Source organism: Salmo salar, chromosome 11, assembly GCF_965601325.2.
Source record: "Salmo salar chromosome 11, fSalSal1, whole genome shotgun sequence".
NCBI classification, from domain to species: domain Eukaryota; kingdom Metazoa; phylum Chordata; class Actinopteri; order Salmoniformes; family Salmonidae; genus Salmo; species Salmo salar.
Window position 1 is genome coordinate 85,699,041 of NC_138301.1, and position 19,091 is coordinate 85,718,131.

Below are 19,091 nucleotides of genomic sequence, written 5' to 3' on the forward strand. Positions count from 1 at the left end.
ATAGTGTGCGTGTGTTTGCACGCATGTGTGTAAAAGGCCTGTCATGCCAAATAATGCCCCCCAGCCAAATAGTGTCGACCTCTGCGTCACAATGGGATTCGATAAACTATAAGCGTGCGTAGCTATATCAATGGTGTGATGACCTAATTATTAGACCTAATTTTCACCTAATTATCATTACAGCCTAAATGACGTTCTTTTCATCATCGCTATGTAAACAAGGCTGATTTCCGCGGCAATTTTGCTGTTTAAACGTGTAATCTGCTTGACACATTAAAGTTACTTATGTTACAGATCACAGTCAGCTAATTTCCACTACAAATCCATTTGATTCATACACTGGCTTGTCTGGCTGTCATGTTTTTATTTGAACCTGCCCTTCCCTTATCTGCACTGAAATAATATAATTTCAGTAGTCCTCTAGTATGATTTAAAAAATTAAATATAAAAGAAGCTCATTAGTACACCCTTGTGGTTGAATATATATGTATCTATTGTAGGTCCTAGGATACAACAATGAATAATGTGGAACAAATCAATAACATCAAAGGATACCTTACAACTTACAGTAATCAACACCTTGTGAAACAGATGTGAAAATCAACTTGGCAATATCTCAGATTTGAATACATAAACGTTGATAGTTTTTGTACAGTTGTGTCATAAATTTATTTTCACAGATTTTTTTTGTGCACTCATAGACTAAAATACTGAATTCTGGTGTGTGGAATATAGAGGAGATGGTTGATGTGTGGGTGGGAGGTTCTGCCTGTCAACAGGCGGCCAGTCTCAGAAGGGGGACTTGAAGAGGGAGACTGGAATGTCCAGGCACAACTGCTCTCCTTGTTCTGAGTGTTTGCAGTGCTAGTGTTTTTAGTTAATCTGTGTATCTCACATATTATGTGCCCAGTATGCTAGAGAAAGAAAACTTTCTTAGCAGATATTGACAACATGACAACAACAGTAGCTGTAGATTATGTAATGAAATGTTGGAGGGTAGTTGGTAATGGAGGACATCAGGTGGATCCACGTCTGGGTGTTGGGCAGAACCCCTAGCTCATGGAGAACAGGAGCAGAGTTAAAGGAAACAGGGTAGGAGACAGAGAGGTAAATAAGCAAACACACAGGTTACAGTTTAATGTGAGAAAATTTGATGGATTAGTGCAGTGTTATAAATGGTAGATATGTACTTTCACCACATTTGGAAGTTATAGCCTACCTCAAGCTGGTCCCCCTCTGACTCAGAGCACAGAGAATCAGACTGTTCCGAACTCACTGGTTCTGGTGGATGGGATACCTCCTGGGGGGCTAGGACAGTCGATGGTCCTAAAGTCATTTGGAGAGAGAAATTGAAGAGGTACGTTTTTAGAAGCACAACTACAATTTCTTGCTTTCTCAAATGTCATCCAAAGGTTAACATACTTTGTCTATTGGGCTTCACTGAAGTGTAGGGCGTCAGGGCTTTCAGTGGTTGACTGTCCAACTGCTCCAACTGCAGAAGATTGTTGGCTTCCACCGAGGTAACCTTAGGAAGACAAAGAGAAAAGTATCAATATTCAGGAAACTAAAACTAGCTTCAGGTTATTATGTGTGCAAATGCAAATAGTTATTATCTGAGATTTTTTATATTCACTTTAACAGATGGTGACCCCAGCTAGGAGCGAAAGAGCAGCGAGGTTTCCCAGGTCTCGCCTTCCTTTCGTCCTTCTTCCAAACCAAGTAATTCCCCCGGATGTCAAAGCACTTGGTCCCCTTCTTTATTCTGCTCCGGTAGCGCTCCTTCTGTTTCTCCTGCACCTTGTCCATGTTCAGTCTCACCTTGATTGATGACAGGAATAGATGCAATTATGTTTCATATTTCAAATACATTTCTTACATATCTCTTGGGAGGGCCAGAAAATAAATTAACAGCGGACAATCATTTTTACCTGGTCAAAAACCTCCACATCCTTCTCAGTCCGTGCCTGAAGGTGGTCCTTGAAGGCGTTCTGATCTGGTTCCACAACTACCGGTGGGGTTTCAGAGATCTGAAAGTATGTTATACAAAAATAGCAATAGACAAACAACAACACTAAGTCAATCACATATTTGACTACAGTATATGCAATAATTGTATCTACAATTGCATTGTTTACCTAAGTCAATAGCTGCGGCTCCCGTTCGTACTCGGCCTGGATCCTGCTGTTGTGTGAAAAGAGAATTACCATGAGGTAGTTCTCCCAACCTTCCTGGTATTAATCAAGGGACTTGCCCATGGCAGTCTTGAGGGTCTGGTTGGTCCATTCATCAGACCTGGAGGAGGGGGTAGGAAAGCGATATCTATTGACAATGTAAAATATTGAAATATGTCTGATTAGGTACCATGGAAAAACAAAAACAACTTGTAAAAAATAAATAAGACAAACCATTGGTGACAGAATATAACCTATAAAATCCGTACCTTGTTCCAGCGTTCATGACCTCAGTCACTCAAGATGAGCTCAGGAGAACCGTGGGTGTTGAAGATGTCTACCATCGCCTTGGAGGTAGCCTCGCCCGTCTCATCCTTGATGGGTATCATTCAAAAAGAAAATCTATTTTTGGTTCCAAGCACCCTTTTTAATGGGTTACAGAAGGGAATTTAGAGTTAAGAATGTACTCTTCCTTTACTGACCTTAATGGGTATTTCCTCGCCCTCCACCCACTTGGTAAAGTGATCGGTCGCAGGCAGACACCAGCTTTTGCCATTTCTGGATTCCATGAAGGGTCCGATGTTGTCCACGCCCTAATATTTAAAGTATTAGATAGAAGATTACATCATTCTTACCCATATCTGTGTCGTACAGTATGCAGATGTTCATATTTGTAAGGATACTGACACACCCTCATTCTATAATATTGAACTCTGCTGTGGTCAAATAAAGAAACCATTACAAAACAACTTATCAGGGCAAAACGTGAATTGGGACACTTACTGATCATGTGCCATGATGAAACAACTTTGATGGGCTTCAACTCCGGTGCCACAGTCTTCACTCTCTCAAACTTCTGGCAGGCTAGACAGGGTACTGAGCTGCAAAAAGTGACAAATTGGAACATTGTGTGCTCTCTGATATGACACTTATTGAAATCATAATAATTTCAGATATAATAGAATGTGATTGATTAACAAAAGGTTATTTCACTTGCCCAGCTGTCCACCTCCTTGACAATTCCCCGTCAGAAGAAGCGTAGGTTGATTTTGGCAATCGTGCTTCACTCCAAAATAGCCAGCATGCATCTCAGTCAGCACAGCCTCCTTCTCCTCCTTAGTAAACATCACCCTCCTGTCTGGCTGTCCATCCTTCCCCCATAGGTACATGTGATTGTCTGGAATTACCATAATTGCTTCCACCTATTCATTTGATTGATCAGGTTTAACTTATACTGTAGCTAGACACCTCAATATGACAGACATATGACTATATCAGTGGAGGCTGCTGAGGGGAGGACAGCTCATAATAATGGCTGGAATGGAGTCAATTGAATGGTATCAACCACATGGTTTCCACGTGTTTGATACCATTCCATTTACTCCATTTCAGGCATTATTATGAGCCATCCTCCCCTCAGCAGCCGCCACTGAACTATATGTATAGCTAGCAACTAGCTAACGTTAGATGGAAAATGGTTGTTGAAAAATGGTTGTTTGTAGCTAAATCCTTCCAGTTATCTAATATAAGTTAACTGCTTAACATTACCCTGAATTGTGAATTTCTCTGAATGTTGCACTTCTTTTCAAGATCAGTGGTGTTTTCATAGTGCTTTGCCTGGTTGGAAAGATAAAAGAAAATCTCCTCGAGGGATGCCACTGAAGTGCAAGCTACATACAAACAGAAAGTTGCATTAACAGTTACAGTAGCTTGCTAGCTAGCTAGCGTTAGCTAAATAAAACTGTCTGGCAGCTACTGTTGCTGGCTAGCTGACTAGGCAGGCTGAGGTATATAAGTACAGTAGCTAGCAACATCAATCTAAAAACAGCTTCAATAATTTTTTCCTATTTAACAATATTTACTTATATAAAGACAAATGCATGGTAAAGAAAGTGTTCTCTTTCCAGTCTTTTCGGTCCTCTGATGCAGCAGGTAGTCAGCAGGTTGTCACCATCAAAAGCATCGTCCTTGGAGAGCAATTCTGAGGCCATAATTTTGCGGACTGAGCATGCATTTATGCGGTGAACTAGAACTGCCCGCATCCTCCTTCCTTCGCGACAGCTACGAGGTAAAATAGAGCCAAGCAACCAGCATAGCAACAAACGCTTTGGTTCATTATATAATCCAGTCAGAATGTTGCAAGTTCTAGCAACAGCCCTAGCAACAGCCCTAGCAACAGAAGCTAGAACTCATCAAATCCCATTGTGACGCAGAGGGGGACACTATTTGGCATGACAGGCCCTCAAACCAAAATACTCCCTATTGACGTGCGGAGTAAACAAGTGAGGCAGGTACACGGACCAAAACAACTCACATGGCTGTTCTGTGTTCTGCTTTTAATTATGAAAACCTGCAAACTTAGTAGAATAAATCATGGCACGCGATTTGTGACCAAAATCAAGCATCGTGTATCTGCATTGTTGTTCTACTACACACACATGAAATAAATGATATCTCCTCTGCCAATGTACAATGCATTTGGAAAATAATCAGACCCCTTCACTTTTCCCATGTTGATACGTTACAGGTTTAATCTAAAATAGATTCAATTGCACATTTTCCTCATCAATCTACACACAATAACCCATAATGTCAAAGCGAAAACAAGTTTTTTATAATTTTAGCAAATTTATAAAAATAAAAAAAACAGAAATGCCTTATTTGCATAAGTATTCAGACCCTTTGCTATGAGAGTCAGGATTGTGTCGAGGCACATATTTGGGGAAGGGTAACACAAAATGGCTGCGGCATTGAACGTCCCCAAGAACACAGTGGCCTCCATCATTCTTAAAAGGAAGAAGTTTGGAACCACCAAGACTCTTCCTAGAGCTGGCCGCCGGGCCAAACTGAGCAATCGGGGGAGAAGAGCCATGGTCAGGGAGGTGACCAAGAATCCGATGGTCACTCTGACAGAGCTCCGGAGTTCCTCTGTGGAGATGGGAGAACCTTCCAGAAGGACAACCATCTCTGCAACACTCCATCAATCAGGCCTTTATGGTAGAGTGGCGAGACAGAAGCCACTCCTCAGTAGAAGGCACATGGGAGCCCGCTTGGAGTTTGCCAAAAGGCACCTAAAGACTCTCACATCATGAAAAACAAGTTTCTCTGGTCTGATAAAATCAATATTTAATTATTTGGCCTGAATGCCTGGCGTCACGTCTGGAGGAAACCTGGCACCATCCCTACTGTGAAGCATGGTGGAGGCAGCATCAGGGTGTGGGGATGTTTTTCAGTGGCAGGGACTGGAAGACTAGTCAAGATTGAGGGAAAGATGAACGGAGCAAAGTATAGAGACATCCTTGATGAAAAACTGCTCCAGAGCATTCAGGACTTCAGACTGGGGTGAAGGTTCACCTTCCAACGGGACAATGACCCTAAGCAGACAGCCAAGATAATGTAGGAGTGGCTTCGGGACAAGTCTCTGAATGTCCTTGAGTGGCCCAACCAGAGCCCGGACTTGAACCCGATCGAACATCTCTGGAGAGACCTGAAAATAGCTGTGCAGCGACCCTCCCCATCCAACCTGACAGACCTTGAGAGGATCTGCAGAGAAGAATGGGAGAAACTCCCCAAATACAGGTGTGCCAAACTTGTAGTGTCATACCCAAGAAGACTCAAGGGTATAATCGCTGCCAAAGGTGCTTTAACAAAGTACTGAGTAAAGGCTCTGAATACTTGTGTAAATGTGATATTTCAGTTGTCTATTTTTTATAAATTGCAAAAAATTCTAAAAACCTGTTTTTGCTTTTGTCATTATGGGTATTACATGTATATTGATGAGAGAAAAATAGTCATTAATCCATGTTAGATTAAGACTGTAATTGGGAAAAGTCACTGGGTCTGAATACATTCCGAAAGCACTGTATTTCCAAAAATCTTATTCAGTTATGACCATGGCAGTGGAGGGATAATTTATTGCAGACGTGTCATTGAACAGTTTAGACAAGAATACAATTGATCTCAGTTGACATAACTGTTGCTTTTTTCAGTTCTTCCTGCAGAACACTGAGGACAGAAGATTAGGCCTGCTGGGCGTTTCTATGTAAAAAGCCCCATGTGAAGTTGATAGGAGCACATAAGATTTGGTGTAAAATGAAGGCTAAGAGTTTGTATTTTTGTTGTTGAAATTAAGGCATAGTCCTATATACATTTTTCTAAAATGTTCCAACCTAAAAATAAGCAATCAACAAACGCTTTGATTTCTGGTCAAACAGATAGAAAAGGGGGAAAAGTCTTAAAAGCTATTAGAAATACATTAAAATACAATAATGTTGACGTAAAGACCCCTGCCAACTAATAGTTGTAACGGCTGTCGTCGTGAAGAGAGGACCAAGGTGCAGCGGGTTGCGTGCTCATCATATTAATTTATTAAATAAATGTGAACACGAGAAAAACAATAAACGACAGTTTCACAGGCTATACTTACTACAGCAGTGCTAAAGACAACTACCCACGATTAACAAACAAAACACATCCCTATATATAGGACTCTCAATCAAAGGCAACTACAAACACCTGCCTTCAATTGAGAGTCCAACACCCAATACCTAACATAGAAAATACTAAACTAGAAAGAACATAGAAATACAAAAACATAGAACATAACCCAAAACCCAGAAATAATAAATCAAACACCCTTCTAAACAAACCACCACCCCGAACCACATAAAACAAATACCCTCTCCCACGTCCTGACCAAACTACAATCACAAATAACCCCTATACTGGTCAGGACGTGAAAATAGTGCTATGACAGTCATGGAATTTTGGATGGCGGTAACTGGCCAGCCAAGTGACCGCGGTCTCCATAATAACTGTTCGAATAGCACTATTTTTTGGAGACTGCATGTGCTGCCATAGAAATAGAATTAATAGAATGGGCATCCCATTCAAGTCAATGATGGCATAATCGGTGGACTGGCGGCCATTGCAAGTGTACCCCAAAGAGCAAAGCAGGAAGTAAAAGCAGGAAATAAAAGCAGGAAGTGTGCCCATCAATATGTGCTGTGATTTGTTGATTCAGCTCAACTAACATACATGCTGTAAAGAGGTCAATGAAACTTAGACCATGGGGGATAGAAGATGGACACCGGATTGGCGCACATTCAACAAATTCTATCTAACAAAGTGGATATTCGTCAAATCTGTCATGATTTATGTATTGTAACAGGCCCACAATGTGGGTACCAAAGTCAGATTTTGATATATTTGGCTGTTTTTGCTGCATAAAATGTAGAAGTTGTCCCTTTTCACGTTTAGAAGAAGTGACTGCTAATTGCTATCTCCTGTTCATATAAGCTGCTAGTATAGCTAGCATACAGTTATCGGTGGTGGTAGTCAAAGTCCTTTTTTTACTGTAATGCTGAGTTGATTGCATACAATGACATGAACATTTATTAAGGTTGACATCCATACAAGCATTATACTCAGATTTTTACCTCAACATATATGTGTATTTCACACTAAACAATAGCCTAAATGTAGGCTAATTTTGCTGGAAGGCTATGAGGAGATTCGGGAACTTTCCCACGCTGGATTTCCATGGCATTTCCATAGTTTTAGTTGAGCTCGATTGACCATTTTACCTAATTTATTAAAACATATATATATATTCCATTGCATGAGCCACATCAGTTAACATCATTTGAATTAACATTCTACATTACCATGGAAATTATTGCATCACAATTCTAGTCAGCCATGAGTTTACAAGTCAAATTGCCAGGGTTACAGGTTCCAACCCTGTTCTATTCATTCTATTTCTATGTGTGCTTCTGCTGCATTGTGGGGCCCTTGCCTAGGCAACCGAAGACTTGTTTGTTTCAGCAAGGAGCAACAAAGTTTCAACACAGTGTTAATTGGGCCAGGACAATACCAGTATCGTGATACTCGTTAGTATCGTGGCAAGGAAACAAAACACAAAACGGATTTAACTTCTTTAGGAAAACATCCCTAATGTTGGAAACAAAAATAATTCTGTTGTCATCCAGAGTCATATTTATTTATTTTCCAAGCTGTAGCATACAATATTTTACATACAGCAGCTTTTAAAAGGATCAAAGAGTTTGTCCTGGTTCGTGTTTTCATTTTTTCCATAGAAAAATTAATGCGATACTGGTATCATCACAGCCCTAGTTGTTAAGAGTCCATGTTACCAAAGAAACGGACTCAACCGTACGAATGCCCGGCCATCCTGTCTTCTGTCAGCTGTTTGTTTAAAAAAATATGTATATACAGTACCAATCAAAAGTTTGGACCCATCTACTCAGGGTTTTTCTTTATTTTTATCATTTCCTACATTGTAGAATAATAGTGAAGACATTAAAACTATGAAATAACACATATGGAATCATGTAATAACCAACAAATTGTTTAACATTTCTTCAAAGTAGCCACCCTTTGCCTTGATGACAGCTTTGCACACTCTTGGCATTGAATGCTGAGCTGTAGTCAATGAACAGCATTCTCACATAGATGTTCCTTTTGTCCAGGTGGGAAAGGGCAATGTGTAGTGCAATAGAGATTGCATCATCTGTGGATCTGTTGGGACGGTATGCAAATTGGAGTGGATCTAGGGTTTCTGGGATAATGGTGTTGATGTAAGCCATGACCAGCCTTTCAAAGCACTTCATGGCTACAGATGTGAGTGCTACGGGTCGGTAGTCATTTAGCCAGGTTACCTTAGTGTTATTGGGCACAGGGACTATGGTGCTTGAAACATGTTGGTATTACAGACTCAGACAGGGAGAGGATAAAAATGTCAGTGAAGACACTTGCCAACTGGTCAGCGCGTGCTCTGAGTACACATCCTGGTAATCCATCTGCCCCTGCGGCCTTGTTAATGTTAATATGTTTAAAGGTCTTACTCACATCAGCGATGGAGAACGTGATCACACAGTCATCCGGAACAGCTGGTGCTCTCATGCATGGTTCAGTGTTGCTTGTCCCGAAGCGAGCATAGAAGGCATTTAGCTTGTCTGGTAAGTTTGCATTACTCGGCAGCTCGCAGTTGTGTTTCCATTCTGTAATCCTGTTTGAGTGTTTGCTAGTGAACAAAGCAGGTTTGAGGAGTTAGCGAGGTAACTTTGATCAACTCTGAGTTAAATTTGGAATCCAAAAGTGGCTCACATTTAGCCAGCTAAATTTCTATAGCAACAAATACTTCAGAACTAAACTGCTCAAGGCTGGCTAACTCACGACTAATTCCACTTAACTCCACTTTCCCTGAATTACATGACTGAGGTACAAGGTGAGGACCAATGAAATCACATTCCCTCCCCTTCATTTGAGGAAGATGCCTATTTTATTAATTAAAAGTTTATTGGTGTAAAAAAAAATAGCAATGTTAAAATACACTGAGTGTACAAAACATTAGGAACACCTTCCTAATATTGAGTTGCACCCCTTTTTGCCCTCAGAACAGCCTCAATTTGCTGAGGCATGGACTCTACAAGGTGTCAAAAGTGTTCCACAGGGATACTGTCCCATGTTGACTCCAAAACTTCCCACAATTGTGTCAAGTTGTCTTGATGTCCTTTGGGTGGTGGACCATTCTTGATACACACGGGAACTGTTGAGCGTGAAAAACCCAACAGCGTTGCAGTTCTTGACACACTCAAACTGGTGCGCCTGGCACCTACTACCATACCCCATTCAAAGGCACTTAAATCTTTTGTCTCGTTCATTCACCCTCTGAATGGCACACGTACACAATCCATGTGTATAAAAATCTTTCACTTCATCTACATTGATTGAAGTGGAATCAACAAGTGACATCAATAAGGGATCATAGCTTTCACCTGGATTCACCTGGTCAGTCTATTTCATAGAAAAAGGAGGTGTTCCTATTGTGTATATCACATTACACATTTAGCAATGACGGAATGCATGTTAAACTTCACACAATGGAACACTTTTGTATGACTTAATGAACACATATCGATCGATATGTGTGGGTAAAACGTTGCTTGTGCATTGATAAGCAAAGCACACCAAAGACTGCATTACCGATACGCATTGAAATAAAGACGGGACTTCTAGAAGCATTTTTCACGTCATAGCGTGATGAATTTGCAAGATATTTTTTCTTTCATTTTGATTTCTGCACAAATTAAAATGTGCCACTGACTTGCTCATGGATTGACATTCCAGCATTGTCTCAATGAAGAGTTCGACGTTCGACTAGCCTTTGGCATACTTTTAAAGTGAACAATCTGAGTCTCTGCTTCATTCTGTTACCATGGAATTGCCCTAATGTCTAATGTCACCTAACACAGTATAAAAGCACTGAAGAAAACACTGCTGTCTAATCAATTCAAATGGAGCCTGTTTGTTGAAGCGTAAATCCATCTTAGAGCTGTAGTTTAATTTATTATAAATAATGTGAAGTAAATAATATGGTTTACTGCATTGGTATTCTGTAGATCCCTATTACCATCTTATTGATCTGTGTGAGACTTTAATATATGTGTGTGTGTGTGTGTGTGTGTGTGTGTGTGTGTGTGTGTGTGTGTGTGTGTGTGTGTGTGTGTGTGTGTGTGTGTGTGTGTGTGTGTGTGTGTGTGTGTGTGTGTGTGTGTGTGTGTGTGTGTGTTTTATGCCCACAGTCTAATCAATGCCTATCTCGGAATTCAGATTAACATGCACAGTAAACAAGAGTGCACCGAAAGTGCAGTATGTCCACCAAAAGTGCAGTAGATGGAGAGGCAGCCTTTTCAAAGATGAAAACGGTTAGTATGTTTACACAAGTGTGTGTGCTGGACAACACATTGGGTGTAAACGCTGACACAGTTACAGTCAGCACTTCCTGCTGTATGAGCTCAATCCGTTTCCGTGTGTGTGTGTGTGTGTGTGTGTGTGTGTGTGTGTGTGTGTGTGTGTGTGTGTGTGTGTGTGTGTGTGTGTGTGTGTGTGTGTGTGTGTGTGTGTGTGTGTGTGTTAGTACTATTTGCATAATGAGTGTAGGTTACATGGTTTTCTGTTCCTGTGCAGGCAGACAAATAGCATGGTTGTCTGTTTGTAGGTAGAAGGAGGGTTGGTAGGCAAATAGCATCGTTTTCTGTTTGTAGGTAGAGGGAGGGTTGGTCGATGAAAATAAAATTAAAATGTGCATAGTTTACTGGAATTAATTTGGTGCATGTGTACAGTATATTTGTTATGTATCTTATTTATCACACGCTTACTGCATACAGATACAGAGCCTTTGAGCGGAAAATCTGTCAGACAGCCGAGAGCTGCGGCTACAGCATCTCAAACAGCAAATGCATATTGCGCGTTTACGCGCTAGTCGGAACTAGGAAACTCTGACATTTTCGACTTGCTAACTGGTTGAACGTGGCAAGTGTATAACTACAGCCAGTTAGCTAGCAAGTCAAACATTTCAGAGTTTTCTAGCGCCAACTAGCACATAAACGCGCCAATAGGCAACAGAAGGCAGGCTTCATCAGCGTATCACACTCCACTTTGCAATGAGCTGGAGGCAGTATGCATTTTGAAAACATATACTTCATTGTTTGAAACCTGAATGTTTTAATACATATTATGAGGCATGTCTTACCTTGCCTTAAAGTAGCCTAGCCAAAATTCAGACCATATTATTTTAGGCAATTACAGTATTTTCTATCAACTTTCGGTTACACTTTACTTCCCAGTGTAATAACACGTTATGACACGGTCATAACCATGTCATGATATGTCATAGCGGCTGACATAACTTGTCATAACCTGTTATAATATGGTCATAACACTGTCATGACACATATATGTACACCTGTAAGAGTGTCAAAACCTACCACGGTAGTTATTATATTTAATGATACCTACATAAGAGTGTGAAATCCCACAAAACCTACCACGGTAGTTATTATATTTAATAACACCTACATAAGAGTGTCAAAACCCACAAAACCTACCACGGTAGTTATTATATTTAATAACACCTACATAAGAGTGTCAAATCCCACAAAACCTACCACAGTAGTTATTATATTTAATGATACCTACATAAGAGTGTCAAAACCTACCACACAAGGCAAAACATTCCATTACACCATAGCCTACCTGTCAAAAGTACGTTTATGTTATAGAACATTTTTATCAAACATTGACCATGTTAAATTATCATTGTAATTGTGCACACATTGATCTCAGACATGCACCTACCCCAATGCTCTGTTGCTGATGACTGGGATGAATGCAGGAGCAGATTTCAGGAGCAGGACAAGACACCCTCTTTTTGACTGATGACTGACATAAGGGCATGTACGTGATAGGCCTATCTGGCTTATAAGATATATGATGGTCATAATGCTTCATGACAGTGTAATAAAGTGTATTTGATCACGCTCTCCGCAGCTGATGTGAGTAAGACCTTTCAACAGGTAAACATTCACAAGGCGGCAAGGCCAGACGGATTACCAGGACATGTACTCTGAGCATGCGCTGACCAACTGGCAAGTGTCTTCACTGACATTTTCAACCTCTCCCTGTCTGAGTTTGTAATACCAACATGTATCAAGCAGACCACCATAATCTCTGTGCCCAAAAACACTAAGGTAACCTGCCTAAATGACTACCGACCCGTAACACTCACATCTGTAGCCATGAAGCGCTTTGAAAGGCTGGTCATAGCTCACAACACCATTATGCCAGAAACCCTAGACCCACTCCAATGTGCATACCGCCCCAACAGATCCACAGATGATGCAATCTCTATTGCACTCAACACTGCCTTTCCCACCTGGACAAAAGGAACACCTACGTGAGAATGCTATTCATTGACTACAGCTCAGCGTTCAACACCATAGTGCCCTCAAAGCTCATCACTAAGCTAAGGACCCTGGGACTAAATACCTCCCTCTGCAACTGGATCCTGGACTTCCTGACGGGCCGTACATGTACATATTACTTCAGTTACCTCGACACCAGTGCCCCTGCGCATTGACTCTGTACCGGTACCCCCTGTATATAGCCTCGCTATTGTTATTTTACTGCTGCTCTTTAATTATTTGTTACTTTTATCTCTTACTTTTTTTAGGTATTTTCTTAACTGCATTGTTGGTTAAGGGCTTGTAAGTAAGCATTTCACTGTAAGGTCTACACCTGTTGTATTCGGCGCATGTTATTTAAAATATGATGAAAAAACATGACTGTAAAGAATTAATGTCACGTCCTGACCCTAGTAAGAGGTTATTTTCTATGGTAGAGTAGGTCAGGGCGTGACAGGGGGTGTTTTGTGCTTTTCTATGTTTTGTATTTCTATGTTTAAGTTCTAGTTTTTCTATTTCTATGTTGTTGTTGTTTTTGGGTTGATCTCCAATTGGAGGCAGCTGGTCCTCGTTGTCTCTAATTGGAGATCATATTTAAATAGGGGTTTTTCTTCCTGGGTTTTGTGGGTTATTGTATTTTGAGTAGTGTTTGTTTCTCTCTGCGTCACGATTTGTTGTTTTGTCAATTCAGTTATTTATGTATTGCAGAGTTTCACGGATTAAATAAATATGTGGAACTACAACCACGCTGCACTTTGGTCTGCTCCTTTCGACAAACGTGACAATTAATTACATTAAAAAAAAACAGAGGATTTAAGAGACAAACTTTCAAATGAAAGGAAACTTATTTTCAGGGGAAAAAACTAATTTGAATAAATGTCGGTTTTGACACTCTTATGTAGGTGTCATAACCAACCATAAAATAACACAATATATGTTACAACAGGTGTAACACATATGTGTAATGACAGTGTTATGACCATGTTATGGCAGTTTATGACAAGTTATGTCAACTGTTATGACATATTATGACATGGTTATGACAGTGGGTGTCAAGTAAAGTGTTACCTAACTTTCTTTCATTTTACACTAGCCAAAGGCACAATCCTAGTCATATTAGCAACCCATGCTAGTTGTTGCATCTTAGATCTCCCCTCGTTCTACATTTCTGACAATGTTTTCATCTCTGTCACATGAAAACATGAAACCGCTCACGTGTGCGTTGCCCTTTTGTGTTTTCCTGCTAATTTCATTTTGAAACGAATATTCATGCGTAGCCTACTGCCTTGTGCGCATTGCAGAGTTTATAATATGAAGAAATAATAGTTTATCAACATTTTAAGCTAAATGTTCTGGTCCACTGCAGCAGACTCATTGCTTTTTTACGTTTGTTTTCTGTAGCCTAGGCCTACTGGTTGTATGAATTTGGGGTCTATCGTCCCACAACCGTCCCTGAGACAGTTTGGAAAAGGCTGTTTCTTTCTCAACAAGCTGACAAATAGGTCAACTTCTCTACTATGGGGAATAGTAGATTGACATAGGCGTGTGATTTAGCTGTTCATTACTCGTCTTGTTGGCCGAGGAAAAGTAAATGTGGAGAGTTATTCTAAAATCTTCAAAGTGCACTGCAGAATTCGGTAAGAAGTCCGACTTGCATGTTCTGTTAATATGAACTACCATAATCTAAATGGGATTTCTGTCATTCTGAGTACCCAATGCATATGGGTCCGGTAAATTCCTCAAATGTCCGTTAAATTAAAATGCTGCCGGTTTTCTTAACAGAAACCCTGGTTGGTCAGCAAACTCAGACCAGGATGTATCCATGACACTGAAGTTAGAATGTTCTATGTGGGATAGTGAATGGGTGGGCCTTTAAGAGACATCCCAGTAAGATCAGTCTGTATTGATAATTTATTTTAAAAGATTATTGATTGGAAGATTAAAGGTTTTCTCTTGTATATTCAATTCGGCAACAGGTGTCCAAGATATCGATCAGTCAACCAATCAGCCGGCCATAAATTAAGTTTGATTTGTTGATGTTGTTTCCCATTGGTTTATTTGTCCCTTTTATGTCTTCTGTTGTTGTTTGATTGGTTCCTGGCTTGACTCCTGTCATTGGTTGGTTCCAACTGTAGCATACGCAGTAACATGACTGAACAACTGAGAGCTGTCAGACCGCCTCAGCGGTTACATAACTGGCTTAGCACCTGTCAATCAAGAGGTATCCGCTCCAGGGATTATAGCCAGAAGCTAAGACTTCACTTCTCCTCTCCCTCCCACTCTTCCTCCTCCTTCTACTCCTACCTCTTTGTCATCCCTTCATTCAGCTTAGTATATTTTCCCCTAGTCCTCTGAGCTCTCCTGTCTTTCCTGTCATTAAATGCCTTTCTATCACTTTCTCCCTCTTGTTCTGTTTCTGCCTCTATCGCCCTCCATCTATCTTGGCTCTCTCTCAGAGGACACAGGCTATGATAGTGCAGAGAGTGAGTCTGGCCATGTCTGTCTGAGGGGGCAGTATGTGTGTCTCTGTGTGTGTGTCTCAGATGAGGTTAGGGACTGAGCGGATGTGAGGATGAATGGAGGAGAGGAGGTGGCTGTTTTCTGGATGAGTGGAGCTTGTCGTCCCTAAGCAGTGCCTTTTGGCAGTCCCCTCTTTTTCTCTCTCTTTCCCTCTTTCCTTCGATGCCAGTTTCTCCCACTCTCCCCTCCGTTCTCCTTTTATCTCTCATTCCCTCCCATTCTCCACAACCATCTCTCTCTCTCCTCCTCTCTCTCTCTCACTTCATGAATGAGGGTTTGGAAGTGGCGTTTCAAGGGTTACGGGACGAGTCACATCGCCTGACCTCAATATGCGGATGACTGCTATCGGTGAGCTTAAGCTGCTGTCCCCTGCCTCCCTGCCTCCTACCCCCTGCTTCCCCATGACACCTAACCCCTGCTTCCCCATGACACCTACCCCCTGCTTCCCCATGACACCTAACCCCTGCTTCCCCATGACACCTAACCCCTGCCTCCCTGCCTCCTACCCCCTGCTTCCCCATGACACCTAACCCCTGCTTCCCCATGACACCTAACCCCTGCCTCCCTGCCTCCTACCCCCTGCTTCCCCATGACACCTAACCCCTGCTTCCCCATGCGATGGTTTTCAAGGGTTTCATTGTTTGAATGTGTTACTGTTGGTGGCTCTACTAAATTGTGGCTTACAGTATTTCTCTTGCTCACTGTCCTTCTGCTGGCTGGATAGGTTCTCTAGTGGATACCTGTCTTGTCATCATGAGACCAGTGTGAAATGTTTTCAGTTTGTGTGTGTGTGTGTGTGTGTGTGTGTGTGTGTGTGTGTGTGTGTGTGTGTGTGTGTGTGTGTGTGTGTGTGTGTGTGTGAGGTGTGTGTGTGTGTGTGTGTGTGTGTGTGTGTGTGTGTGTGTGTGGTGTGTGTGGTGTGTGTGTGTGTGTGTGTGTGTGTGTGTGTGTGTGTGTGTGTGTGTGTGTGTCCTTTTGACAGGTTCCCCGACAAGTTTGAATAGTGTGTCTTACATGTGGGAAATCCAGATGCAATGTGTGTTTGTGTGTGTGTGTGTGTGTGTGTGTGTGTGTGTGAGTGACTCAGTGGGTGACTCACACTCTCAGGAGAAGACTTGATCTGACAGCTGTCTAGGTCAGGGAGAAATCACAGTAACATCAAAGTGAATGAATCATGTTGATACGCATGTCTCCCTCGGTTCCCTAACTGGTTTCATCACATGTCTGTGCTGGGATGAAGGAGATATGTAATTCTTCTCATGTTTGAGGATTATCGTTATGCAAGCATGGTTTCTGTGTCACTAGACACTCTAACATATGTATAATTGAAAGGTATACTGCACTTCAAAGTGATTCTATCTTCTGTGACTGTGCTCTGTAACATGCTGAATATGGTAATTTACATAATCAGCATATGCTTTTAATCAATGTACAGTAATATGTGGCCCGTACAGAAATCAAACCCTCAATTCTGGAGCTGGAAATTGCAAGCAACAATGCTCCAACCAACCCGTCTGAACCAAATGCAACCAAGTGCAACACAACAACACTAATCAAAAGGAGCTCGTAAGAATTCATTCTTCCTTCAAGGCTGTGTTCTGTTGTTCCAAAAACAGGTTGCTATATGACCTAGTTTGTGTTCAGAACTGCTATGTTGCCGTTTCCCATTTTAAATACACTGCTCAAAAAAATAAAGGGAACACTTAAACAACACATCCTAGATCTGAATGAAAGAAATAATCTTATTAAATACTTTTTTCTTTACATAGTTGAATGTGCTGACAACAAAATCACACAAAAATAATCAATGGAAATCCAATTTATCAACCCATGGAGGTCTGGATTTGGAGTCACACTCAAAATTAAAGTGGAAAACCACACTACAGGCTGATCCAACTTTGATGTAATGTCCTTAAAACAAGTCAAAATGAGGCTCAGTAGTGTGTGTGGCCTCCACGTGCCTGTATGACCTCCCTACAACGCCTGGGCATGCTCCTGATGAGGTGGCGGATGGTCTCCTGAGGGATCTCCTCCCAGACCTGGACTAAAGCATCTGCCAACTCCTGGACAGTCTGTGGTGCAACGTGGCGTTGGTGGATGGAGCGAGACATGATGTCCCAGATGTGCTCAATTGGATTCAGGTCTGGGGAACGGGCGGGCCAGTCCATAGCATCAATGCCTTCCTCTTGCAGGAACTGCTGACACACTCCAGCCAAATGAGGTCTAGCATTGTCTTGCATTAGGAGGAATCCAGGGCCAACCGCACCAGCATATGGTCTCACAAGGGGTCTGAGGATCTCATCTCGGTACCCAATGGCAGTCAGGCTACCTCTGGCGAGCACATGGAGGGCTGTGCGGCCCCCCAAAGAAATGCCACCCCACACCATGACTGACCCACCGCCTAACCGGTCATCTCCAGACTCTGTCACGTCTGTCACGTGCTCAGTGTGAACCTGCTTTCATCTGTGAAGAGCACAGGGCGCCAGTGGCGAATTTACCAATCTTGGTGTTCTCTGGCAAATGCCAAACGTCCTGCACGGTGTTGGGCTGTAAGCACAACCCCAACCTGTGGACGTCGGGCCCTCATACCACCCTCATGGAGTCTGTTTCTGACCGTTTGAGCAGACACATGCACATTTGTGGCCTGCTGGCGGTCATTTTGCAGGGCTCTGGCAGTGCTCCTCCTGCTCCTCCTTGCACAAAGGTGGAGGTAGCGGTCCTGCTGCTGGGTTGTTGCCCTCCTACGGCCTCCTCCACGTCTCCTGATGTACTGGCCTGTCTCCTGGTAGCGCCTCCATGCTCAGGACACTACGCTGACAGACACAGCAAACCTTCTTGCCACAGCTTGCATTGATGTGCCATCCTGGATGAGCTGCACTACCTGAGCCACTTGTGTGGGTTGTAGACTCCGTCTCATGCTACCACTAGAGTGAAAGCACCGTCAGCATTCAAAAGTGACCAAAACATCAGCCAGGAAGCATAGGAACTGAGAAGTGGTCTGTGGTTACCACCTGCAGAACCACTCCTTTATTGGGGGTGTCTTGCTTATTGCCTATAATTTCCACCTGTTGTCTATTCCATTTGGTGGTGGCTGCCGATGGCTTAACCAATCATGCTATTTTGTTTGTTTTTTCGCGTTGTTCGTAACTTGTTTTTTACATAATGTTGCTGCTACCGTCTCTTATGACTGAATAGAACTGCGAGCACCACACTCAGATTAGACAAAGGGTTTTTCTTCAATGAGTCTGACGGGAGGGAGATACTGCAGACATCCGACCAGGTCCAGATCCCCATCATTGGGCACCATAGTCCCTGTGCCCAAGAACACTAAGGTAACCTGCCTAAATGACCCGTAGCACTCACATCTGTAGCCATGAAATGCTTTGAAAGGCTGGTCATGGCTCACCACAACACAGACCCACTCCAATTTGCATACCGCACCAACAGATCCACAGATGATGCAATCTCTGTTGCACTCCACACTGCCCTTTCACACCTGGACAAAAGGAACACCTATGTGAGAATGCTATTCATTGACTACAGCTCAGCGTTCAACACCATAGTGCCCTTAAAGCTCATCACTAAGCTAAGGACCCTGGGACTAAACACCTCCCTCTGTAACTGGATCCTGGAC

General features: G+C 42.2%; 1 protein-coding gene and 1 long non-coding RNA gene across 3 annotated transcripts in view; one reads left to right on the forward strand and one right to left on the reverse strand.

Annotated features, from left to right (window-relative positions):
* The window catches only part of LOC106563084 (multiple C2 and transmembrane domain-containing protein 1), a 52,366-nt gene that overhangs the window by 9,873 nt on the left and 23,402 nt on the right, over nucleotides 1-19,091 (forward strand). The gene's annotated exons all lie outside the window — the stretch shown is intronic.
* LOC106563085 (uncharacterized) lies at nucleotides 967-1,545 on the reverse strand. Its single transcript, XR_001319178.3, has 3 exons — nucleotides 1,423-1,545; nucleotides 1,220-1,326; nucleotides 967-1,052 (listed from the first exon to the last, which is right to left on the reverse strand). It is a non-coding gene; the product is annotated as an uncharacterized LOC106563085 (long non-coding RNA).